Source organism: Helianthus annuus, chromosome 15, assembly GCF_002127325.2.
Source record: "Helianthus annuus cultivar XRQ/B chromosome 15, HanXRQr2.0-SUNRISE, whole genome shotgun sequence".
In the NCBI taxonomy this organism is placed as follows: Eukaryota; Viridiplantae; Streptophyta; class Magnoliopsida; order Asterales; family Asteraceae; genus Helianthus; species Helianthus annuus.
In genome coordinates this window covers 41,018,745-41,028,396 of record NC_035447.2, presented here as the reverse complement: position 1 = coordinate 41,028,396, position 9,652 = coordinate 41,018,745, and the positions used below count along the sequence as shown (strand labels likewise).

At 38.6% G+C, this 9,652-nt stretch overlaps 1 pseudogene; it reads right to left on the bottom strand.

The window, feature by feature from the left end:
* Positions 1–1,980: 1,980 nt before the first annotated feature.
* Positions 1,981–9,416, bottom strand: LOC110913630 (annotated as a pseudogene).
* Positions 9,417–9,652: the final 236 nt, after the last annotated feature.

Sequence of the window (9,652 nt, the reverse complement as noted above, 5' to 3'; positions counted from 1 at the left end):
GATCAGACATACAATTCAGAATGTGGCCAAGGCATATGTAATTGTCATTCTCCCACTTTGATCTCTTCCTGATTTGCTCCAGATTGGCCTCCTCCAGTATCTTCGAGATTGGAATAGTTAACACGCACCTCCATCAGCGTTGTGAGAAGAAAGTGCATCTTCTTCTGCCATCTTCGGAAGTCCTGCCCTTCGAACTTCTGCAGCTTGTCAAACTTGCTTGTCATATCCTTCATCGATCCGCTTGCCATCTTCACGGAAATTAATTTGATCTTTGTTGGGGAATTTTCAGAAAACCGGACGATCAGAGAGGCGTGTACTCACTCTCAGATCAAATTATTTCGGTAGTTCTCCCAAATAATTTAATCAGATACAACTCTGATTTTCGAGAAATTGAACAATTTGTGTATGGAATTCGTCTGAACCAGGAAAATATGATCAAAACTGTCTACGAATTTTGGGGTTGGGGATGATTAACTGCCTAATAGCAGTTATCTCAATTTTAAAACAAAACTACCACTATAACTGCCATTGTTTTTATATTTGGAAATTATGGCATTTTCCAGAAAATGAATTTTTTGATAGCTCGACCCCAGCCAGGGGCACTGCCCCTTGGACCCTGCTCCCAGGGGTGCTGCCCCTGAACCCCTGCCAAGGGGCGTTGCCTCCTTGGAACGCCCGTAGAATACGATCTCCGCCCGTACACTTCGAATTATAATAACTCAAACAAGCGTGCACTCCCGCACCAACTAACTTGCTTCATGTGTATTATTATTCACTTTGACCAACAAGTCAATCCCTATTACACTAAAATATCAAACAAAAAAAACCCAACTCGTTTCAACCCGAAACCCATTTCGAACTAGACCCAATCTGACCGGAGCTCCTTTGGACCCGAATCCTTTCCAACCCGGACCCGTTCTGACCTGACCCAAAACAACCCTTTTTTAATTTGACTCATTTCAACCCTACCTGTTCCGACCCTAACCCGTTCTGACCAATTACCCGTTTTGACCCGACCCAACCCGTTTGCCAGTCCTAGTAGTGGTGCACAAGTTTTTGCTTCTGGTTTTGCATTTCTAATGTTTAGTTTGACCTTAAAATGAACTTTCATAAGTATTAGCATGGTTGCAAAAATCTCTAGGAGCTAGTCGAGCGTGGGGTACCCACTAAGCAATTAATCGGATTGGAAATTTTTATGTAACTTTTTAAACTTAGATGTATGCAAAAATTTTCATATGTAATTTTTTAAACTTAGATGTATGCAAAAATTTTCAGAATTTTATATATTGTTCTTCAAACTTATTAATCAGATTGGATCATTAAGTATAATTTCTCAAAGGGTTTTTTACATATTTCCCCTTCTTCTTCTTAAGATCAGATGGCTTATTACATATTTCCTCAATCGTTAAAATCAATTATGTATTTCCTCTTCCTAAACCATACATATTACATATTTAACCCTTTCATTAAAGTTACTCTTATTTAATTACTATTTTACCCTTAATGAACTTAATAAATAAATATTTATATATTTCCATCTTTCCATATCATCTATATTTTTATCTTCCATCATGAATCACAACATAATAGTTGAACATGTTATAATCATTATATACATGTACACAACCAATATGGAATCAATCAACAACATGTTATACACAACCATTAGAAAACCAAGCTAGTCTTGTATCCAAATAACTCTTTGTTTGACAATAAATCAATGTAATGGCACATTAAGATAATCTTCAACGTTGAAAATGATACAACAACAAAATAAGAACAGAGATGAAGAAAAAAAAATGACATCTCAACAACAATATCATTCACATTTTTGTTTCCAATTCAAGAACTCGTTTATTAAAATTGGTGTTTTCGTTTATCTAACTGAAACCAATGTTTAGGTTTGATCGGACCTTTTTATTAAAATATAAGTTAGTTTCCTTTTGATACACCAGAAAAGTAGATACATGTATCTCATGCTTAATGACTACTTTTGTAATTTTCTTGAAGAAAGGAGGCTCTCATGTCATCTTTGTTCCCCATCGTTTTTAACGTGTTGATATCATTCTTCACTGGCAATTTATCCCCATTGCTGCTTAGTGATGTTTATGCATTGTTATTGCTTTGCCATTCACTAGTGACGGAGACAGGTGAAGGAAGGAAATCATTCTCGGTTTGCAAGTCTCTAATACTATCATAAGCATCAACTCTACCCGTGGCTTGAATATTTGTCAATACATCCAAAACCTCATTCATTGTAGGTCTCATATCTGAATCATACTGTAAACACCTAAAAGCCAGTTCTGCTACTAATGTGATGTTGTTCATAGTTTCAGGATTCCTATCGGATCCTAAAACTGGGTCGATTAGTTCATCAATTGCACATCTTTGGATTCTGTTTAGAGTGAGGTTAGCCAAACCAATCTCATCTTGAGACCTGTTTAAGTCGACAGCCACCATTGATGATATTAGTTCAATCAAGACTACCCCGAAGCTATAAACGTCACTCTTCTCTGTTAATTGATAGCGTTGGTGATATTGTGGATCTACGTATCCTGGGGTTCCCTGAGGAGCTGTTGACACATGAGTGACATTATTCGGTATAAGCCTTGAGAGACCTAAATCAGCTACTTTGACACCGAAATTGTGATCAAGAAGAATGTTGGTTGTCTTTACATCTCGGTGTATAATTTCAGAAGTGTGAAGGTACACTAGTGCACTAGCAGTTTCAATGGCAATATTCATCCGTATCGGCCATGTTAGCAGGTATGGATTTGCTTGTTCTCCATGGAGGTGATCGGCAACAGTGCCATTGGGAACATACTCATGGACAAGGAGAAGTTCACGGCTTTGTCTAGAGGTGCAACCGTAGAGAACGACAAGATTCGGGTGCCTTAATTTGGTGAGGATTTCAACCTCATTTCTGAATTGTTGGACTCGATTGTAGTTGTGCTCATGAAGTTTCTTCACTGCAACTTCTCGCCCATCTTTAAGTTTACCTTGTTTGGAAAATATTGTAAGATTAGGTAGGATATTTGAAGTGAATAATGAACAATCAATGACTTTTTTATTGAAGAATCAAGTTCTCACCATAATAAACAGCTCCAAAACCTCCATCCCCAAGTTTATGAGAAGGGTTGAAATTTTGGGTAGCGTCTTTAAGCTCCTTATAGGAGAATAAAGAGACACCACAGGAGAGGCTTATGTCATTAAGGTTTATAAATTTGTTCTTTGATGATACACAGCAGAAGGGGTTGCCCTTACAGAGACACCAGATTATGAAGATGAGAAAAGACAGGGAGGATTAAGGTTGATCCAGAAATAACTAGAGCAAGAAAATGCCACACCCTGAAGTCAGATTCTTATATGCAGGGGTGAAGGATAAGGTATGTCCGGGGGGGGGGGGGGGGGCGTACCCACCCTGGGCGGGCGCACCCCATGAAAAAATATATTTTAGTGTTATTTTTGGCCGGAAATCCCAACCGCACCCCTTGAAATTTTTCACCCGCACCCCTTGAAATTTTTCAACCGCCCCACTTAGAAAAAGAAAATTATTAACCACTTATTCACTTAATTATTTAATTCAATCAAAGCCCAATCTGCAATCAATTTTTAATAACAGAAGCCCAAACCCAACCTAAAAAAATTTGAACTAAATAAAATAACCCAAACCCATCCACCCATTCCATTTTCAAATCCCATCCCCAAAAAAACTCCCAGCGACTTGACGCCACTGCTCACGACCTGGTGGCTTTATTTACCGGGAAAACCAAACTTCCGGTTGGACCGACTCATATTACGTTAGAATTCCAATATAGAACTAGTATGGTTTATTTATTTATTTATTTTGTTTTATGTGATGATTAGGAGAAAATATTGTAGGTCCCTTTTCTCGGAGGATCGAGAACAAACCTAAACCTTGTTATACAAACTCACTAGCGAGTGCGGAATCCAAGCTAGCGAGCAAACCGGGATGATGCAAGAACAAACACAAGAACACACAAGATTCAACGATTAACACCACTTGTATTAATGCGTAGAAAGTTTCCGGTTACAAGCACAATGTTTACAATCAGTTTGCAAACTCTCAAAGTGTGTGTGTGTGTGTTTTAGGCAGAGTATCCTCTCTATCTCTCGGATATGCTCTCTCTTGGTGTCTAACTGAAATACAACACACTGCATGGGTATATATACCCATACACAGCAGGTCTTGGTCGAAGGATCCGATAGATGATCCGAAGGATCATCTATCGATGACAACATGTTCGAATGATCAGCAATGACCTCGAAGGATGATCCTTCGAGGTCCAACAATTCGAAGCATATCTATCGAGTACCTCGAAGGATCAACAGTATCCTTCGAGGCTATCCTTCGATTCAGACTAGCATATTACAAACAGATTGACCAAGTCAAGCTAGGAGGATAGTTGACTTGGTCAACTTACAGACTAACTTTGGACATCGTTTATATACAGACCGAATACAGACAAAGTACAGACACAAGTGCACCAACAAACTCCCCCTTGGCTGTAGCTTTGTCTTTATCTTCCATAGTTGTAGACTCGTCTCGAACTTCGACGGTCTTTGGTCTTCGAGTTACCAAAACTCTGATGTCCTTTCAAGTCTTCAATGTCGGAGGATCTTCAAAGTCTTCACGTCTTGAAAGCAGAGAGTGTATCAACAAACTACCCGTATCATGTAGGAAGTGTGTTGACAAACTCCCCCTTAACATAAGCTCCCCCTTGGGTCATGCTCGTGAAATACTTTAACTTTATGAAGTGAGATCCTTGTGGTGTTGATGATGGCCAGCGGCAACTCGATCATCTTCATCAGTTGAGTGCCTTCACGTTGTGTCTTCATCCCGAAGCTTGTCATCGACCATGTTCTCCTAGCCTTTAGAATCTGCACATGCAAGAAATCTAAACGCATAATGAGAACAACTGCTTGGAATATAGTTAATCTAAACAAGTGACACACGAATGACCATGTCACAATCATACACCGTCCGACAGTTTGAAAGTTTAACAAATTTGTCAATTTTAGTCTTTAACTTTCAAAAACATGCAAATTTCGACCGTTTATGAAGATTTAGTCAGTTCGGTTTTCAGTCAGGTTTCAGGTAACGAAGACTCGAGCTCCAACATCGTACGATCGAAAATAAAGTAGAAAGAAAATCTTTTTGGCTTTTATAAAGTTTATATTAAAACAGATTTTAGGTGTGTTTTAATATAGAGAAAGACAACAATTTTAATATCCTTTGAGTGTTATCAAACGACATCACCGCTAATGTCGTGCTGATATGCACCAAACGACGAAACTGTTTAAAAGAAAAACAATAAAAGTCAAGCAGTAAATAAATATATACAAACATTCTTTTTGCGAGTTTCGAGGGTAAGAGAATCATATCAGTGTACGGTCATGCCAAAACACTCTTGTTGTTCAGTTAATTAACATTAAGATAAGCATCCTATAACAATTATCGGTATTGTTGTCCACCTAAGCTCAACTTATCAGATGTAATCATGGCGAGGGGATACGTTAAGGTATGATTTATACTTACCGACCGGTGTTCATCCACATCACGACACATTCCCGTATCAAGGTATGCACGAGAGTTCATCTTACCGGTGAGTATACCGATTATCATCTGTTTGACCGTATAAACTGTGAGATACTCACTTATTTTGATTTGAAAACAAGCCCTTTGTGATATAATCACTTATTGATGAGGAACTTGATTTTCGTATGCATGAGGGCACAGGTGCAAGTCCGTGAACAGGTCAGTACTTCCGTACAGCAGAGAGACGAACTTGACACCCGGATAAATATGATATTTTATCACTTATTTGATTTGGACATGTGATTGTTTATCACTTATTGAGGTCGAATGCAGTATGTAATATGTACACGTATGTATAGTATCATGGAAGATCTAGACTTGCGTCCCCGTTATTTTTCGGTAAAAGATACAACCATGATACCCAGATGATAAGCAGCATAAAGACCGAATATCTCAGAACCTCGGCAATCTATCAAACGAAATTTCGGTACTAAGACCATATGCCAATGAATGGTTCCCACCTGATCTTCAGTCGATTAAGATTTATATCACCCTGCACACTTTAAAATGATTGTGAGCCTACCGATACATCTTATATAGAGCTGCTTATCGTTTTTCATTTAAGGTTTAAAGAAGCTTGGATAGACCACTGATGTACTATCACTTTCTCTTTTGCTCGCCAGGAAACTCATTTTTGTTTTTCTATTGTTTTTGTGTTTTTGAAATTTTTCGATGTTTTTGGATTTTCTGATTTTTGGATTTACTCCCCCTAAAATCAATAAACTAAGATAAATTTAAAAACACACAAAGATATTTACAAAAATGATTTTCCGATGTTGGTTTACTCTTGCTTGACCTTAATGCCGTTTACCAAAATTAAGTTTTATCAGAAAAGATTTAACAAATTTTGGAAAAATGAGTTGGCATGTCGGGAAGCGGTGCGGACCATGACAACATTGATGAGTTTCATATTGAAACAATCACGTGTAAGGTGATATCCGAGATCAACGTGTCATGTCAAAGAGTGCTGTACGAGATAATAACAATTCACAAAGCAGCTAAAATATCGACAAGTATAGGAGAGATTAAGAATTTAAAGGCGTATCCTGCAACTGTTCCGTGCATTGCAAGGAATCTAAGCACTCTCCCAACTGGATATCCACCCGGTGTGGACTTCAAAGTCGAATTTGCAACTACTGAAAAATCTCTTGACAGCAACAAGCTCATAAACCTCCGGGTCCGGCTGGTCTTCCACATTTCACCAGCGAAGGTCTTTGACTTTATCTTTCAGAAATGGTGTGCGGATGTTCAATCCACGCCAAGGCATCGACACACATTTCACTTCATTCGTTCCTGTGGACCCGATCAAAAACCAAAATGTCCAAATTTTTTGGCACGTTCTTCATTTGGTCGAATTTTGCAACTTCATTCAGCCACATTTTCTTTTTCTTTCCTCTCTCTCCATCAAAGGCAACAATTTCTTCTGTCGCCTATCTTGTGCAAGGACATTCCACTATCAACAATCCTATGACTATCGATAGTTCCTCCTGGAACTTCCTGCACACTCACTCAGAGATCAGTTGGAGAGGGGGACCCAAGCCTTCATAGACTTGGGTTGCCCCTGAGAATCAAGAAATGTAATTTCAATTTCCTGATAATTTTCAAGCACAACACCTCCCCCTGAACTTTCACCCGATTTAGGTTTCCAAGTTTGTTTTTGTTTACCAGATTTTTGTTTTTGTTTACCAGTTTGTGTATTATGTACAATTTCTGGTTTTAATGGTTGTGACAAACTCGGTTTCCTTTTAACCGCCGTTTCCGGTTTTAAAGCCTTTTCGATCACCTTTACATTTTTACGTCGTTGTTTTGTTTCTTGTTCTTTAATAGTGCGTTTATCATGTTTTGGAGAAACAGGACGACGTTGTGAGTGACCTCGTTCAGTGGGGGATCTTTCAACAAAATTTGGTTTGGGCGAGTTTGTGCAGTCTTTAATGATGTGCCCAAACTTCCCACATTTGAAGCAAGTTCTCCTTTGACCAAACTTAGGAGAATTTGTTCGACTGGCAGATGTTGAACCTGTAGAACCTGAGGTACTTGCTCGTTCATCACACCCGTTTGTGTGTTGGGTGTAATTGTTATCGCTGTTACGCTTCAAAATCTTCAAAATCTTGACTTTTTGTACAAAATCGGTGTTTGATTTGTTTTCAAAAGTCTCAATTTTATCGGTACCCTTTGATGCTACAAATTTAACATCTTTGCTCTTCTTTTGATAACGAGCTCCTTTTGTTTCAACCTTAGCCTTTGGCTTTGGAGCTCGTTGTTGTTGTTTACCCTTAAAAGCAATTGGTTGTTGCTTTGTCGGTGATTTCTGATTTCCAAATTGTTTTCTAATTTCAGCCTTTGGAATTGGATCACATTGAGTTACAGTAACTCCAGGGATCGTCTTTCCCAAAAACTTGCTTGTGTTATCTTCAAAAACTTTATCAATCAAGGATGGATTGACATTTTTAATTGGAAAATCATTGTTTGAATAAATTTTAACATCACCGATTAAAGTATACAACAAATTATTGCTTTTAGCAGCAAACACACTTTCTTTGTCATTCTTGACATCTTTGACAGGATTTATCACTTTCTTGGCAACAGGTTGCACGACGGGAGTAGGAGGATCACAAAGAATATGATTCTCAATTGGAATTTCTACTCCTTTCGCCTCATTAAGTGATTCATCCTGGTCATTCACATCTGATTCATCATCTGAAGAATCACATTCCTCAATAGTTGGAGGACTTTGATTTGAAGCACATGATGACTTTTCTTTGTTATCAGATGAGCCCTCCGATGAATTGTCCGGTTTGAACCCTAGGCCAGTAGCAAATTCCTCAACATCAAGAGGCACACTGGGTTCATACCGGGGCATTTCCTCTTCATCGGGCATTTTGGTATAGTTGTGTCTCAAAGGGGGTGGACACGCCTTATACCCTACGCCTTTCACATTACCTTTCAGTTTTTGAACGTCTATGATGTGATCGAGCACAAATCGGGAGTTAGAATAACTCTCCAACTTTTGCTTGATAGCATCATGCTCGCATTTGGCAATGGCTAACTCCTTTTTGGCTTCCTCAACAAGATTAATATAATTATTAATACTAACTTGTTTATGATAAACAACTTTGTTCAATTCGGAAACACTTTTCTGTAGGGTTTCAATTACAGATTTAAAATCCTTTTCGTTTTGAGTTAACACCATGTTTGCCTCTCTGCACTTGGACAGTTCAATAACCAAACTTTGATTGTGACTATGAACCGTTTCAGATTCACGTTTCAATTCATCACATTTAAGTTTCATATCGGCACAATCACTACATATGCTAGGAGTTTTAGGTTGAACCTGACTTGTAGAATCTGTGACATTACCCACAAAGGCAGTCTGAGAAGAGAAAGATCCATCTTCAGTGAGAATCTTCTCCATTTCACTCGATGTAGCATCGGCTTTCTTGATCAAGTCAGATTTTTGACCTTTTGTCTCCTTGGCATTATCCGACAAGTTATCAGCTTCAACTTCAGAATCAGTTCTTTTGTTTAAATCTGATTCTTCATTTAAACCTGATTCTTCATCCGAGCTGCCACTATATCCTGAACTGTCATCATTTCCCGAAGGTTCATCACCATTGACATTTTTGACAATTTCAGCATAGAACGCAGTTCTTGTTTGATCATCGTTTCCTAACTGTGTGTCCGGACCACAATCGACACTTGGATCAAATTGAGGCTGTGTTGTGGAAACTTGGGCTTGTGCTTGGGTTTGATTGAACTGTGGACACGGAGAAGAGCTTGTATTTGATTCAAACTCCATTTGAAGCTTCGGTTGCTGAACGGAACTAGAACTAGCTGAAGGACCAAAACCAGGCAAATACATTTCCGTGCGTTGAGTAGGTGTAATCCTTTTAGCTTTTCGAATTTCCACTTCGTTCTTTTGCTCCAACTTCTGAATGAATTCATAGATATTAACATTGACAGCATCTAAAACGCCTGTATGCCTTAAAAACTCTATGAATGTGCTCCACTTTGGAGGTGGAGCATCAGCAAACC